Genomic DNA, 18,473 nt, shown 5'->3' with positions numbered 1-18,473 from the left:
GTAAACCTATGATAAAATCCATTGAAACCTCCTCCCAACGTTGGCTTGGAATGGATAAAGGTTGTAATAGACCTGGGGTCTTAATTGTTTCAACTTTATTTTGTTGGCAAACCAAACATTAAGCCACAAACTTTTGAATATCCGATTTAAGGCCATCACAAAAAAGTTCCTTCTTAACCCTGTGGTAAGTTTTTAAAAATCCTGAGTGCCCTCCTAAGGGAGAAGTGTGCAATTCCATAAGAATCTTTTGTTTGAGTTGGGAATTCTTACATAGGTATAAGCGATATTTGTACCATAACAAATCATTTTTCCAGCTAAATGTATCAGATGTACTAGGATCTTGTTGTATCTTTTGAATGAGTGCCCACACTTCTTCATCATTCTTCCATTTCTCCCTTGCTTCATTTATCCAATCCAGTTGGATAATAGAAATGGCACACAACAATGCTTCCACATCCTCATCCTTTCTTGAGAGTGCATCTGCCACAACATTTTTCTTCCCTTTTTTGTAGATGATTTCAAAGTCATACCCCAACATCTTTGTGACCCATTTTTGTTGCTCTTCAGAGGATAATCTTTGTTCTAAAAAGTATTTAAGACTATCATGATCCGTTTTTACCTTGAAGTGTCTTCCCATTAGCTAGGGTCGCCATTTCTTAAGTCCATGTAGTATTGCCAACATTTCCTTCTCATAAATAGCTTTTTGTAAATACTTTCCTTTGATTGGACGACTTTCGAAAGCAATGGGTCTTTCAACTTGCATTAAAATAGCACCAATTCCATTTCCTAAAGCATCACATTCCACAATAAAGGTTTTTGTGAAGTCTGGCGTAGCTAAGACCGGTTCTTGGCACATTGCCTCTTTATGATGTTCGAAGGCCTTTGTTACTTCTGGAGTCCATGAAAATACATCTTTCTTCAATAATGTTGTTAGAGGTGCTTCTATTCTCCCATCATTCTTAACAAACTTGCGATAATACCCTGTCAACCCGAGAAATCCTCGCAGATACTTTATGGATGTGGGGATTTTCCATTCCTTAATGGCTTTAATTTTGCTAGGATCTACCTTAACACCTTCATGGGATACAATATGACCCAGATATTCCAATCTTGTACTCCAAAGAAATATTTGGAGCTTTTTGCATATAATTGTTTCTCCTCCAATAGTTTGAGCACCCTGTCAACATGTTTAGCATGATCCTTCCAAGACTTGTTGTAGATTAGTATATCATCAAAAAATACTAACACAAATTTTCTAAGGAAGGGTTTGAAAATGGAATTCATCAAACCTTGAAATGTAGAAGGTGCATTGGTAAGGCCAAAAGGCATGACCAAAAATTCATAATGATCCTCATGAGTTCTAAATGTTGTTTTCGGAATGTCTTCAGTCTTCATTCCGATTTGATGATATCCTGAACGAAGATCCAACTTGGTGAAGTAAATTGATCCATGTAATTCATCCAATAATTCATCAATGACAGGAATGGGAAATTTATCTTTAATAGTGAGCTTGTTGAGCTCCCTATAATCCGGAAACATGCGCCATGATCCATCCTTCTTGTGCACCAATACTACTGGAGCAAAGAAAGAACTTTGACTAGGTTGAATTATACCAACCTCTATCATTTCTGCAATCATGCATTCAATTTCACTCTTTTGGGCATAGGGATATCTGTATGGCCTGATGTTTAGAGGAACACTTCCTGGAATCAAATGAATAGCATGATCATAATCATGAATCGGTGGGAGACCTTTGCGAGTCTCAAATACCTTGGAATGATTGTCCAAGACTTTTTGGAGATCTGGAGAAATAGATGATTTCGATGTGGGAACCTCTAGTGAACATAATTGTGCAATTACACCTCGTTGTTCCTTCTTTAGAAGCTTTGTCATATTGTTAGAGCTGATTATCTTTCCCGGTTTCCCTGCAATACCCCTTAATTCAACTTCCTTTCCTTCTGCACAAAATTTCATGAAAAGTTCTTGAAAATTAAAAGCTATTGTACCCAAGGATTATAGCCATTGGACTCCTAGTACAACATCAGCACCACCCATTGGAATGGAAAGCATTAGGCTATTCAATACATATTTTCTCATGGATAGCTTGATATTATGGCACTTTCTAGAGCAATTTATGGTTCCTCCACTTACAACCATCACTTGACACTCTGGTGCTGGATATAGGAAGCAATTCAATTCCTTTGCTATCTTACAATGAATAGAATTATGGGTACTTCCCGAATTGATCAACACTATTACCTTTTTCTTCTTGATATGTCCTTCTATCTTGATAGTTTGAGGAGTGGTAATTCCAGCCAATGCATTACAAGATATGGTCGGATTCATTTCTTCTTTATCTAGGGTTTGTTCCTGGAGTATATCCTCTTCTTTTGACATTTCTTGTTCCTTTTCTTCCTCCTCTTCATAATTTATGTAGAATAATTTCTTCTCAGCACACTTATGACCTTTAGTGTATTTGTTATCACAACTATAACAAAGCCCTTTTGCTCTTTTTTTTTTTTTTCCAATTGTTGTGGTGTCAACCTTGTAGGTTATGGAAGGCTAGGGGAAACAACACTTCCATCTTTATAGTTGTGAGTGGTAGGCTTCCTGGTTGCCATAATTTTTCTTTCCATTTTTCTTGCTAACCTAAATGCCTTCTCCAATGAATCAGGTTCCCAAAGGCGAACCTCATGTTGGATATTATCCTTTAAAGTCCCTATGAACACATCAATCTTATGCTCCTCTGGAATATCTTTTACCCTTATGTTCAATTTTTGGAAGTCCTCAATGTGCTCCATCATTGAACCCTTTTGTTTGAGATTTATCAATTGGCTAAAAAAGGTGTTTCTTTTTGTATCCTCATAATGTGCTATCATTTCTTCCATAAAAATTGCCCAAGTGACAATTTGTTTACGAGAGCAAAGCCATCGATACCATACAAACTGATTTGGTTCCAAATATAAAGTTTCAATACGTACCTTTTGTGTGTTTTGCACATTATGGAGATCGAAAAATTGCTCCATCTGTAGTATCCATGTTCCGGGATCCTTGCCATCAAACTTCCTCATATCGATTTTTGGAACATGGTGGGTCTTCAATCCAACATTAGAGTCTATGAAATCATGATTAACATTTCTTTTGTTCTCATCATGAGTTTCCTTTACTACCCTTTCACCATTAGTGACCATTTCTTGTAGAAACTTATTCAAATTTATCTTCAATTCTTCCATCTTATCGTCCATGCCATTCATCTTAGCATCCATGCCATTCATCTTAGCTTCCATGCCATCCATCTTAGCTTCCACACCGTCCATCTTAGCTTCCACGTCATTCATCTTAGCTTCTACACCTTTCTTTAAACCATCCATCTTAGCTTCTACGCCTTTCTTTAAACCATCCATCTTATTTTCTGTTACTTTTTGTGCGAGTGAAATTTGTTGCACTTGGTCTCGTAATTTTGATATATCATGTTGCATTTCTTCCTCTTCTTCATGAGTCATGCTAGAGCTTTCAGGTTGCTTACTAGGTGTTTCCATTTTCTTTCTTCGGGGCATCAATTACCGATAATAATGCTTCACTATGCCCTTTGAATTCCTTTAAACTAATTTTTCAAACCAAGCTTATGCAAAAATTTTAAAAAAACTACACACCTTTTTTCACTTTGTAGGAGCTCGATATTGAATTTAATGTATCTCTGTAATTTTGGATCTCCCATGTTTGAAATTGCTTCTTGTGGTAACCCTCTGAGTAATCTTTCTAACCCCGCAAGTCTAATCAAGATTGGATTCTCCAATGAAGAGTTATGCCAAATCTCCCACGATGACCTGAGTATAGACTAGTTCAGTAGAGCGAACTTGTACGATGCGCTGCGGGTCACTATTTCAACCTTAGGTTCTGAAAATTATACCCAAAAAAAATACAGTCCGTCCTCTTTCTATAACTTCTTATGAAAATTAAATCTGATGCTCAGAGAGAAAGTTATGATGATTTTCCCAAGGTGACCTGTTTGGAATGTAATTCGGGGGTCTGCAAAAACCCTAACTTCCTCAGATTATATCTCCGAAAATATAGCGAGACAGGATCTGAAATTAGGACCGAAGATTCAACATGATTTTGTCTCAAAGGGGGTTTTTTTTAGCTTCTGAACCATCGCAAAAAAAAAGAAGAAGTTATAGCGAAAATGCCACGATGGCCTATTTGGAGCAGCGAAACCCTCAAATCCAAAGCTCTGATACCAAATGTTATGAAATCAGCTCACAAAAAGATAGAAAAGATAGATGAACGCCTTAGAAATAAGCCTCTTCGAGGGGGGAACCTCCTTTACATTACACAAATGAACAATTCTTCAAAGATCCAAATGACTAAACCTCCCTTCTATATATAGGAGTCTAAGGGGTCACAATATAATCAAGCCGACATAACAGTAATAACATAAGGGCACAAAAATAACAATAGTGGGTTTCTTTGGGGCATACTAATAACGCTATGGGGACAATAGGGGCACAATAATAACAATAAGGGATACAATGACAATAGTAATGGGGGAGTCACTAGTATTATAGGGGCCTAACATGGCAGCTTTCGGGCTTGCCACATGTCAGCCTCTCATTGGTCCACCTCAAATGTCGTTGACCAATAACATGCCAAAACTTGTCACAATGCGATTGATCCACTTGTCAGAATGTTCTCGGAATATTTCAAGGAATATTCCCTGTAGTATTCTTTTTTCTCAATGGGTTGTGCGGATGCCTAGTCAGCATCCCAATCAGCCCTGTACCCAAAATTTTGCCTATTTGACAAAGTGGACAGAAGTCTCTATCTTTCTCATACGAGCTCTATTTTGAGTGAAACAAGTTGCGTTGGGATCGTATCACCGAGACAGACGTGGTCGTTTAGTTTTTGAGTGATTCTGAGCACTTTGATTTTTGAGCAAATTTTTGCCCCTAATCCAGATTCTGATCACTCCTTCCCACTGACAAGCTTTTGGACCCACAAAAGTTGGTTATCTGATGAGAGCTGAATACTCTTCTCCTTCCCAAGTTTATCAATTGATTCTACTTGGAAAAATCTCCATGACAACCACTTGGGTTCATTGACATGCCTTGCCTTGCAAATGGCTTGGCACTTCAACCAATGTTCTCCTTTTGCTGTTGACCCAATCCAACACTTGTTGGTTGCTTGTTGATTAAACACCCTGTTGTACCAAAGCGATCCCTCGGTGCTTGGAAAGCTGACTGATGGCCTTCCCACTGAGAATCATGTTCCTCCTTTGCAACACATGCATTCGATGCAAGCTTCTCCTTAGAAACCACTTTTCCAAGTTAAGCGCATTTGAGTGAACTACATCAATGAGTTCCAATATCAGTGATAACAAGAAAATAAATGACCATTATTTTACCTCCACGGTTCCAAATTCCACATCTGGAAGAATGCATTCGCCATCTCTTTCGCTTCTTGGCGTCAACACATCAAATGGTCTACAATGGCTGCAATTTTTTTTGGCATTTTTGTCCACTTTCGCTTCTTGATTCCATCATCCTCCAGTATTAACATGTTGCTCATGTCATGATTTGAGAATGAAGGCTAATCATGAGCCTCTTGCTCAAGTGTGGACCTTCCAAAATCCTGCGACATCTTGTCACAAGAAACACCATTAACCTTGAAAAACACTCATGCAAGAATATAACTTGACGACCTCTTCCTTTTGCTTCTTCAAAGCAACAAATGTCACATCATGTGAACATCGCCATGTACTCTTACATCTTGATGTAATAACTATCGAAAAAACATGCTTCTTCAAACAACTGACTTTCAAGTCAAGCAAAAGCATGTACAACAACTTGACGATTTACAACAAGAATTCCACATTCTCATGAAACAATTCGTCACATCTCCCTTTCATCTTTGGAGACAAAATCAACTCTTCCAAGTTGATATAACATACATGTAACAATCAATCGACCACACAAGCCGACACTCATGCATGTGCAAATGATCAACATTCTCAAGTTGACAACATACATGTTAACAAAGCAATCAACCAACACAAGTCAATCACTCATGCATGTTCAAGCACAATGAAACTATTAAAAATTCCACTATTCACACACAAACTCTCATGCATGTATAACAATTCTCAACTCTCTCACAAGTACAATCACAAGTACAAGAATCCCATTGGTATGTATGAGTACTTAAAGAGCTGAAATGACCAAATTTGCTGCAATAAAGTGAGTCAACATACTCCACTTTCGAACACCTTCCTGGCATAAACATGCAAGTTCAAGAATGCAACATGCATGCAAATTTGTAGTTATAAATTTCCATCTTTGCTGCATCTAAGTGAGTCAACATAACTCTACTTTTCCAACATCTTGCTTCATGCAATATGTAGCATACTTTCAAGAGAAAATAAATGCATCCAAATAACAAGGAAATGCATCAATAAGGCAAGATTTGCATCAATTATCAAAATAAATGCAAGGCCTTAATTGGTTAAGAAATCTAACCATCTCTTTCCAAACCATTTCAATGGCGCTTCTTTCAGCTACACTTCATCTTGTGTATCATCCTGACCTACATCAAATATGGAATCCTCTTTTCCATTCTTGCCAAAATCTCTCTCCACCTTCTTCAAATGTCGTGGATGACTTGTTGGATGCAAAGTCCAACACTTGTATACAAGATGACCCTGCTTATGGCAATGAGTGAAAAATAATTGCATCTTCTTTTCAACATGGTTTCCATTATCCAATGGACCTTTGGCTTTCTGTCTCTTTTGTTTTGAAATTTTCCTATGTATGGCTATCCTCTTCCAACACCTTGAAACAATATGGTTATTCAAACCACAAAAGGAACATGTAAATTTTCTCCAAATCTTATGTGAAGATTTACCATGTTTATCATAATCAAAAGAAACTTTATTAAAGGCATATTTATACCTTGCACATTCACCTTTGACGCCATCTTTAAGAGGTGAATTTGATGAGGTAGTGACTCTCTTCGAAATACCAACAATGGTTTCAATGACCTTAGAGCTTTCAACATCCTCTTGTTTGCCATTTCCACTAGTTGCATGCTTATGAGCATCTTCTTGCAAAGTGGGTATAAAACTTTTGCATTCCTCATGAACAAAAACTTCACAAGCTTGAGGTAATGAACATGTAATGAAAGTCCTTCTTGGAACACCTTCATGTGCCTCCTTGGCTTTGGAGCATTCTCCATCATGTTGTCCATAACCAAGACCCAAATACCTAGGCCTTTCCTCAACAACAATTGACTCAAATATGCCTTGTGCATGTTTTCCTAACCCTTTACCTTCATAGCCCATCTTCATCAATAATTTGGACCCTATTCCTCTAGTGTGTCTTTCAAAAGCACCAAAACATTCATTTTGAGAGGAAATTAAAGATAAATTTGAATTACATACCTCATTTTCATGCACATACATGGCTAGGGTTTCCTTGGCATCACGGAGTTGAATCTCCATCTCATGCATCTTTCAAGAAGCTCTTGCTTCTCCTCCTTCATGGCCATCAACTCCTCTTGAAGTATAGTGTTCTCCTTCCTATCTTCCTTCATCTCTTACACCATATCTCTCATGATGATAAGCTCTTGCAACATCTCTAAATCAAAGAGTCTTTCTAAGGAAGATGGATTAGAAACATCACTTGTTGAAGCCTGCCATCACACTTGTAATGCATCAAAAAGCTTCAAAACGTTTCTCAACAAATAATCATCTCAGACCATCTCCCTTCTTCACCTTACACACACAAACTTGCACACAGTTAAATTCTCCTTGCATATATACAAAACCAATAGCTAATTTTCTAGCTAACCTTGGAAAACCATCTCAGGGTTAAAATGAGCTAATGGTGCTCTGATACCAACTTGATCTAAATGTTGGACAAACTTGTTAACACTATGCAAGCTCCCTCATCAGTATTAAAAAAATGTGTTTAGGATCATCTCAAATTAACCAAAATGTGAGGAATTATGTGTCAAGTGTTGAGTGTCTTTTATGAGAAATTTATGAGGTTAATTGGTTGTTTAAAATACATTCACAACAAGTAAATTGAAGAGAAGTAAACACATAAACTCATAACACAAAGTTGATAAAGTAGTTCACCCCTCTTGGGTTACATCTCATTAGACCTGCTTCAATGGCTAGCCCCTCTTTGGATTAATAGTCAATTCTCTGATTACATGCACCTGTAGTGCTCCAATGGCTTTGCAACCTAATCCATTGGATTCATAAGACTAAACAACCCCAAAAATGACTATCCAAGCTCTACAATTAGACTTCAGCTGATCTAGGCTTGACCTCCTCTCTTGGTGGCCCTAGGCTCTTTTAAACTTCAACGTAGGAAATCACATACATAAGTGTCTTTCTGTCTCTAACAATTGTTCTATTGTGTTCAGAGCATCCAAATCATCTAGTAATGACTCTTTCTGATCCAAAATTTGTCAAAAATTGCAAAAGTTATGATCTATTTAGTTTTCCCTAGGAAAACTCCACCAAATATCGAGAAACTCTAGTTAACCCCGCCAAATTTGGAGCAGTGTCGGATGTGTCGGACCTGCTAAAACCACCACCAACTGCCGCTAGCACCCTCATGTTCAACATTGGGTAGTATGGCACTCATGGAACCGGGGCTGGTCCCCTTACCTCCAAACCTTCAGTGCTTGAGATTTAAATAAAACCTCAAATGCATAGTTGTTAAGTCAAATGATTGTGGCATAACAGCGGAGTGTGGGGCTTGTGCAAGCGAGGTCGTGGGTTCAACTCCGCCGGCCTCCCAAATAACATTTTACCCTACCTTTGAGAGGGCATGTGGCGGCCTCCGGGCTTGCCACGTGTCAACCTCTCATTGGTCCACCTCAAATGTCGTTGACTAATAACATGTCCACACTTGTCACAATGCGATTGAGCCACCTGTCAAAATATTATGGGAATATTCCAAGGAATATTTTGGGAATATTTTAGGAATATTCCAAGAACTATTTCAAGAATATTCCAAGGAATATTCCTTAGAATATTCCTTGGAATATTCTTTTTGTTGACTGGGCTGTACAGATGCCTAGTCAGCATCCTAGTCAACCCTATACCCAAAATTTTGTATGTTTGACAAAGTGGATAAAAGTCTTTATCTTTCTCATACGATCTCCGTTTTGAGTGAAATGAGTTGCGTTGGGATCGTATTGCCAAGATAGATGCGGTCATTTAGTTTTTGAGCGATTCTGAGCACTTTGAGTTTTGAGCAAATTTTTGCCCCTAGTCCAAATTTCGATCAATCATTGTATAAGTTTTTAAAGTAACTTACCCCTTCTTTAGCAATCTCATGGAACTTTGTCACCTTTTACCCATGCTCCTCACAAATGTCCCAAATGGTATTTTTTTCTCTCATGTTTTCATAATGATGAGAGAATTTTGTGCCTTAATCTAACTTAGCCAACTAAACAACTCTACTTTTTTTGTTGCCATTTTACTGCTTACCAAGACAATAGACTTTTCCTAGCATCCTCTTGTTTCTTTAGCACCAATAGCTCATATTTTGAAAAAACACCACTGGAATTGTTTTCATTTATCTAAAAAAATATGAGATTCAATTGCCACTAAGTCAGCCTAAGAATTTTGAAAATTTTCCTTTGCCCACAATGTATATAGCTCACTCATATTTTTCAGGATTATAACCATTGCATTCTCTTTTTGCAATGTCCTTAAATTCCTCATTGTTGAGGTAATGAAGGTTTAATTTCAAAAGGCCCTTGGTGCATTGAATCATTCCTTCAAATTATAGAAAAATTGGATGTTGATAAATGCACCCCCATTCCAAAGATCGTGTGATAGCTTAGCTCAAGTACACATGGCATAACTATATTGGTCCACGTCAATTATTGTTATGTGGGGCTACATAACAAGGTAAAGTGCACACATCAACAATATCATGGCCAGTGGTAGCATGACATGTGACCATAAACAATCCCTTGACCATTAAATAAGTGGAATACTCATTATATAATGGTCCACTCCTCTTCATTGTAGACATTAACTTCTTGCTAATTAGGAATCTATTAATTCTCTTTGGAATGCCTTCCTCAACGAGTCTATTATTCTTCCAAGTAGGAGTGAGTTTGAAAGGTTTTGCATCATATAAATTGGTTTCTTAAATTTTGTGTACAACTATGGAGCTCTTAGATCCATTCTATAGTTGTCACCTAATACTTCCCTCTCACACAACACAAAATCCAAGGCACCTCTTGTTATTACAAAATCATTTTCATAATTGTTGTTCCTGAAAGTATTCATCCTAGCAAACTTGTCTATTAATACAAGGACCATATGTATAACAAACAAATATTTGTTATCCATTATGGGGTAGAAAATTTCTATCTAGATGGTATATGGTGACATACTTGACTTTCTTAACTTGAAATTATCTAAGTGATTATTAAACCCCCTAACCTCCCATTGGAGCCTTGAGCTAGGAAAACCAAAAATTTAATATACCTTTTAGAGATACAATAGAACCTAAACTAATACATATTGTTTCTTGAATAGAAATCATTTCTATGTTTTATTAACACAAACCTTCTAATTGCATTTTTTTGGAGAAGCACTCAAACCCTTAGAATTTAATGAAATAATAATTACCTTAACTCTTGATATCATGGATGAGTAAGAATAGGAATTCTCCTACTCATTCATCATCACGAAACTTGATGTATAATTGGGAAACCTTTACCTATGCACATGAAACTAGGAAAAGGAAAGAGAGGATGGGTCTCAACCTTGACCTAAAAGAGCAAGCATTCCTAGTTGACTTCCCAGTTTATGCAATCCTAGATTTCTATTATCATTTGTCCATTACGGAAGCAAGGAAAAAAAATTCACCTTCCTAAGCATGCCCCACTCTAGGGGTGCTATGGATTTTCTTCTGTTTCCTACACTTAATCTCCTTCTTTTCTTTCTTCTTTCCATGATGCATATGATATCTCCTATCCACAATCCCATTCCTTATTATTTTGTTAAATTGACCTAAGCTCTCTTCAATTCCCAGGTTCCCATCATCATTTCCTTTCTTCTTAGATAATCTTAAAATATACCTATGATTTTTTGAGGATTCAAATCATCTTCTTCCTTTCCCTATTATCACTTTTCTTGTTAAGCCCATTCATGGTGCTTACACGTACCCCAAACCTTCTAACACTCACACTAAAATACATGTGCATATTATTTAACTTTGAGAATGGACTACCAATTCCCATCGCCTATAAAACCCTATAGAGGCTTTTTTTCTTTTACATTCTCACAACAAAGGCCTAAAGGAATAAAGACGATGTTCATAGGATCATGCTCACCTTTGAGGAATTCTATGATGACCAAACTTACTCCACTTGATTAGCCTTTTGCGAGTGAATGAGGGATGAAACCTCCTTTTGTGCATTATCCTTTTCACCTCTCTAATGAAGATGCTCAACTTCCTCCTCTTTTGATTGTATTGATAGTTAGGTTGGTTTGAATTTCTTTAAACATTCTTGATATATTTGCACCTCTATTTTTCCTCCTACATCTTGAAAATATCATTTTAAGATGCCTCTTCCCATTTGATATAGAAAATAATCCAACATTAGCTTTTGATATGTCGTACTTGCCAATAATATGGTCATCTACATGGGAACCCTGGTAGTCTAGAGTTTTGGGATACACACCCTTACCATACTTAATCTCTAGGATATGTGGAAACCCTTACCTGAAGTTCATCTCCATGAAAATATGTACAATTGACATTTAAATGTTATCCTTCTATTTTTCATCCAAAGAAAGAAACCTGCTATTTGTATTCCTAATAATTATTAGAATACGTGGGTGCCATAATTCCATTAGTAAGGATGGTAGTTTTTCCTGAACAAGTTGAGAAACTACTATTTTGGTCAAGTGGTCAAAACATGGACTCCATGGCTTCAGTGATATAAATGACTACTTCAACATTAGGTATCTTTAAGTATGTTTCATAGCATTATGTATCCCTAAAGAGAAATCTCAATGATCCTTTCATTAAGATATGAAAAAATGAATAATAAGCTAGGCTATGCCTTCACTAGATTCTAATCCAATAATCCATAAATGCTTTAGAGATGTATCTATGATGGAACTTCCTTACCAAGAAAATTCAAATGATTCTTTGCTTTGTTTGAAAGGATATCCTCCCCTAAGATTAGATGAAGCTTTTCCTTTAGCGCTCTAACATGGTGTTCGTGTTTCCTCCTTTTCATATCTCTTTGAGCAAGATATGTCCCCCCTTGATAACCCTCATGACAACTACAAGGTTATTTTCTTTTTCCAAAAGCATGTTCAATGTCGATTTCTTTTCAACTACCCTTTGTAAAAATTCTGACTGTAGATTAACCTGATAATGCAATATAACTAAAGCAAAATACTTAATCTACTTCTACAATCAAACTTGCAGAAGCTTAATAGATTTGAGAAAGATCAAGCAGAACACATATAACCAGAAGCATAATCAATGCACATGAAACACAGAAGAATACTATGGGGAAAGCCTCGGCTAAAAACCCCGCTATCTGTATTATCATACAAGGTGGAAATATCTCAGACTTACACAAAGCCTTAGCTCCCACAGCTAGCCAGCTCTCAGTACAATCCTCCTAGATGCTCTCAGGCAAACAAGGCTTCTCACAAACCTTCTCCTCTGCCCTCCAAGCCGCTTATTTCCTTGCGTCGTTTCTCCTGGGTGATCCTACTGTTACCAAGTGTAACATTGATCACTCACACCGATCTCACACCCTGTAAAACTGCGCAATCCTCAAGGAACCTTGTTCCTTCTGCATGGATGAGTTTCCTTTATAGGAAAATTCCTCCAACTGATAGTACATTGTCCATGTCTTTAATCTCAACTGGATCTTTCTCTGAATAAACATGCATGAGTTATTTATGAGAGAATATTCAATTATCTGGAGTACACTAGTTTGTTGCATGCATGCATTAACTGACTGAACTCACAATTAGTTCCTCAAACTATTTGGAACTAATTTAACTGGACATAACTCAATTAATTGAGCTAACTAATTACAACTCATCCTCATCTCCTTAATTAAGGGATAATCTCCTTAATTTAAGGGATAACTATTGCATGACTTCACAAAGACTTCTAGCTTGAATTTCTCCAACAATTAATCCAAGATGAATTAATTAATTATTTTTCAAGCAGCTAGTGAGACTAAATCTGAATTTTAATTCAAGGACAAATTAAAATTGAAATATTATGAATGCTATTTTTAGCATTTTTTGTTGCTATTCTCAACACCCTCTTCCATAATCAAGCTATTGTGACACTTGGAAGAGTCTAAGGTCAATAGATGGGGAATACTAATGAGGTGGGCCAATGAGGTAACTACTCTAATGTAAACATCACATTAGTGTAAGAACCTATCCTACAAATTATAAATGCCTCTTGCCTTAAGTTGTTAGTGAGGAGATCACGCATACGTCCCATATTAGACATAATAACTACTAAAGATTCACCCTATGCCTTGTGCATATTACTATAGCTTTTCGTATGTGATATCCCTCCATCCTCCCAGAGGTGTTAGGACATACCATCTTGCTACAAATTGAGCCCTTGGATGTGCTCCACACTCTCCTTACCTATGAGGAATATAAGCCTAAATATCCAAGTAACTAGTTAGGTATCATACAAAAAAAGCTTCCTCAAGTGTATGACCAAGCTTCAATTTTCCCTTATAGGGCCTCAATGCTAGGATAATTTTATGTCCATGTTCCACCTCGAAACTTCTTTCTTTTTTTTAGCAATATCTATATTACTCCTAGGTCGGGTGCCTTTGTTACATGTCTTACTTGATTTGCCTATTGAGTTAAGTGTCGTAATAGGTTTACACAAGGTACCCTCCATGAAATGCTAAAATTTTCTTGGAAGCTCCTTACAATATATATATACTCCTAAAAAAAATTTATTACAACTTTTATTATTAAAAAAAAATTAATTATGAATTGGAGTTTCTACAACCTAGTATTATAACATTGAATTAGGTACATTGACATTACCAAATGATAGGTATAATAACATTAAGTAAATGTCAACTACCCCATTCTATCTTTGTCATTGTGTATTATTATAGAAAAAAATGAATTTACTCCATACAAAATTTATATAACCATTAAAAAAAAAAAAAAAGTTTATCCCTTTTATTAACACAGTGATGTGAAAAAAACAAAAACAAACTTATAGAACTCAACCAAAAAAACCTCACTCATATCCCACGTACATAAGCGATAATACTAATGTAACTTGAGTAAAGACTAATATAACTTGAGTAAAGATTAATTATATAATTTGATTTCAATATTATAACCAAATACTAAAACAATAAGTTATGTAATAAGTGTATTGGTTATTTTTTTTATTTAAAAAAAAAAACCATTTAAAATAATTTGTGTTTCTCATTAAAAATAAATTTTTATTTTTAAATGTTTAATAAAATTAATATTAAAATTTTTAAATGTTTTAAAATTATTTTTATTTTTATAAAATAATATTAAAATTATCAAAAACATCTTTAAATTTAATAAAAAATCCAAATTATATCAAAAAATTACATAAAATTTTAAACAAAAACTATTATATAACTGCCATATATAAAGTCATATCTTATATTTATAGTGAAACTATACAATTACCTATCATACCATTTCCAAATATCCAAACTCTATATGTCTTCAAAAACTTTAAAAACTTTGAGGCATATGGAAACACGGTATTTCCACGGTCTGAAATTTTGATGACAACTAAATAAATGCTTCGTGAGTATTAATAAAAGTTTTGTATGTTATAGATAAATTTAATTATTATTTATTTGGATAATAATTAAATTATATATCAAAAGAGTATATGAGATTTTTTTATCTAAATTATATATATATATATATTAAATTTAAATATGTAATTTAAAAAAATGAAAATTAATTATTATGAAAATAAATGTGCATTAGTATGAATGATTTTTCAAAAAGAACAATGACAACAGAAAACTTAAAAAACTACCTTACTCAAAATATGATTGGAGTATTAGTCTAAAAAGCTGTATTAGCCTAAAAGGCTTTACATGATAGTTTTGTAGTAAAAGAGACACAAAATATGGACATGACACACATGAGTTTAAGGTTTTGAATCTAAGACTGCAACCTAGATGGGTTCTTTTGGGTCCTTGGATGTTCTCTCTATTGTAAGAAATATGTCTAGATGTTGTTTAATTCTTTCCATTCTGTAATCCAACTCCCTCAAGTGCTTGTGTAAGTGTTCCAAGGAATGAAGAACATCTTCATGGTGCTCATGCTGGTCCATAAGCACATGCCTTAGTAAAAATTTCACTTTCCAATAAAGGTCAATAATTTTCATATACTAGTTCGAAGTGTGCCCTTTGTTTGAAATCTAATATGCTCATTCTATAAGGAGCATTTGAAATCTAATATGCCCATTCTATAAGGACTTTTGTGGACTGTATCTAAGAGGGGAATTCTATGCGTGGAAATTTCCCTCAAAGGCCAAATGATTTCTTCTCGGATAAATTTATAATTTATTTTTTGTTTTATGATTTTTTAATTTTAACAAAATGAGACATATATGAAGTGGGTTGATGTTTGTCATGGATGGATTGATTCTTATGGTTATTTATTAGCCATTTAATTTATATGTTTGTTGTAGGTTTTTAATTATTTGTTGTTATCAAATGCTATTATTATAACTAATATATTTATTTTCATTTAAGTCTATTAATTATTATTATAATAAGTTTACAAGTTCCCAAAAAAAAAACTCTAAAGGTGCCACTTGTTGGCCATGGAACACTACTAATGCGTAAAAAAAAAAACCCTAAAAGTGCCACTTGTTGGCCATGGAACACTACTAAAGCATTCGTGCCTTTGTGCAAGTCACAGATTCAAACCTTGACTTACCCGTTTATTGTGCTGGGGCGTGAATACGAGAACCACTGCATTCCCAATTTAGTCAACCATTTAAAAAAAATCAAAAGAAAAATAACAATTCCAAAACCAAACACTATTTCATAAACTATATAATGAAATTGAGAAAAACTATTCTAAAATTATCCTCAAAATATATATAATATACAAAATCTATGAAATTGAAAATGAGTATTTTTTATAAATGATCTAATAATATATGTAATTATAATTTAATTTATAAAATGGTAAATCAAAACAATTAAATTAAATATAAAATTTAATTATACATAATCTATACAGCTTTTTTCCGTACTGAAAAAAATAAATATAAAATAAATAATCTAAATATTTAGAATCATATTAAAATAAATAATATAAATATTTAAATTTCTTAAGGCTCTTTTTTTTAATGAATTTTACATGCCAAACTAATCCAAAAACATTAAAAGACCGTCCCCACAATATCAATAATGGTAATCGTAATTGAGATATATTAAAGATTTACTGTTATAAAAAATATTTGGTTTATATATAGATTTAAACTTATATGTTATTGACCTACATAATAATATTTAGGTAACATAATTTAATTTAAATGTAGATTTATCAAATAAAGATACCAAATTTCAGATGTATAATTTTTTTTAATTATTTAGGTGTATAATTTTTTTAAATAATTATTTTTATAATATGTTTTGTTTTTCTTTATTAAAAAAATTTTCACGTCAACAAATTTAATCTCTCTAAATTACTTAATACTCTCTAAATTACTTAATACATATATGTTTAATATGGATTTAGACATTTTTTTTTATCATCTCATACATATATAACAAAGTAATTACTTATGTTTTATTTATTTTATTTTTTCAATATTTAAGATGGAACATAACTACTTATTTTTGGCGTAGTCTAAGACATTTCTTTTTATCATCTCATACATATATAACAAAGTAATTACTTATGTTTTATTTAATTTATTTTTTCAATATTTAAGATGAAACATAACTACTTCTTTTTGGCCTAGTCTAACACATTTTTTTTTCATGAGAATCTGATGAAATGATTTTAAAAAAGAATGTGATTTTTTATTATTTAAAATTCATTTTTGATGAAATAATTTCAAGAAAGAATGTGATTTTTTGTTATTTAAAATTCATTTTTGAATACATCAATGGATTCAACACCTTGAAAACCCCTATGGCACTCGAAGCCTACAAAATAAACAACTTAAACTAAAAAAAAAATAAAAAATCTCTACAAAATTTTGTTAAAATTAACCTGGAAAAATGCCTCGAAAAAAGATCATTTCGTCTATAAGTTAGACCATGTTCTTATTTTTTATCTAATTTATTTTTTTGATATTTATGATGGAGTCAACTTGCATTTTGTTTAAAAAAATGTTTTTAAAGATCCATTAGAGTTGTATATAATATAATGATAATAATTTAGGGTGTTGATTTTTTTTATAAAGATTACTTAGATTAGAATTTTCTTTAATTTTAAAATATTTTAATTGTCTAAGATTTCAACTTTTTAATATATCATGAATGTAAAATTAGATGAGGACATTGATTGCCTTGTGAATAATATTTAAGTTAAAATTATATTTTGGTTTTAAAGTATAGAGTTTGTCTTCCTTAAATATAAAGAAATAAGTTAATTGTCTAAGATTGAAAGACCTTTGGTAAAAGTGGATGTTCTAATGAGTTATTTTAGCTCGCTAAATTGTGTTGTACCTGGAGTAACACAGTGCTTTACATCCCAGTATAGGGAGAAGTTGTCAAAAGAAATAATGGAATGAATATAAAATTACATTCAAAAAAAAAAAAAATACAAGTTGGATGCATCTTAAACAACACAAAGATAAATTGAATAAAAAATAAATAACTACATACATACACACAATTGATTCATATTTTTTTTGTTTTTCAAAATATTTCTCCCACATAATGGGTTGTAAAGCACCTAGCTACTCAGGGGGAACAATGAGTTCTGCTAGGGTTTTTTCTATGTACGCAAGATCTGCAGGATCGTCGCCACAAAGGGTGGATTTGATCATGGGATTCATGGAGGTTGTTTCCTGATTCAAATCTATGCAAATGGGAAGTAAATGAAAGGGGTCTCGCAAATATTTGGAGGGTTAGTTTGATGAATGTTGAAGCTCTTTCTATCATCGGGACAGATCATGCTTCTTACAAAGTGGATCTATGGACAACATCGTTTCTCTTTGTTGGATTTGATCATTTTATCTCAATTGCAGGCTCAAAGGCTTTGCAGTGGATGATCTCCTTGCTATTTCGTGTGGATCTAAGGTCAGGGTCGCAATATGGAGTTTTTATAACTGACGGATTTTCCAGATCAATGATGTTGTGTGTGTGACAACTTATAGAGGATATGCTAGCAGTATTTTTCGATGCAATACTTGGATTGAAAAAATGATTGGCGGGTTTCACAACTACAAAGA

Source organism: Pinus tabuliformis, chromosome 9 (genome assembly GCF_031772625.1).
Source record: "Pinus tabuliformis cultivar Carrire ecotype Pingquan chromosome 9, CPIR1, whole genome shotgun sequence".
In the NCBI taxonomy this organism is placed as follows: Eukaryota; Viridiplantae; Streptophyta; class Pinopsida; order Pinales; family Pinaceae; genus Pinus; species Pinus tabuliformis.
This window is presented reverse-complemented; position numbering follows the sequence as displayed.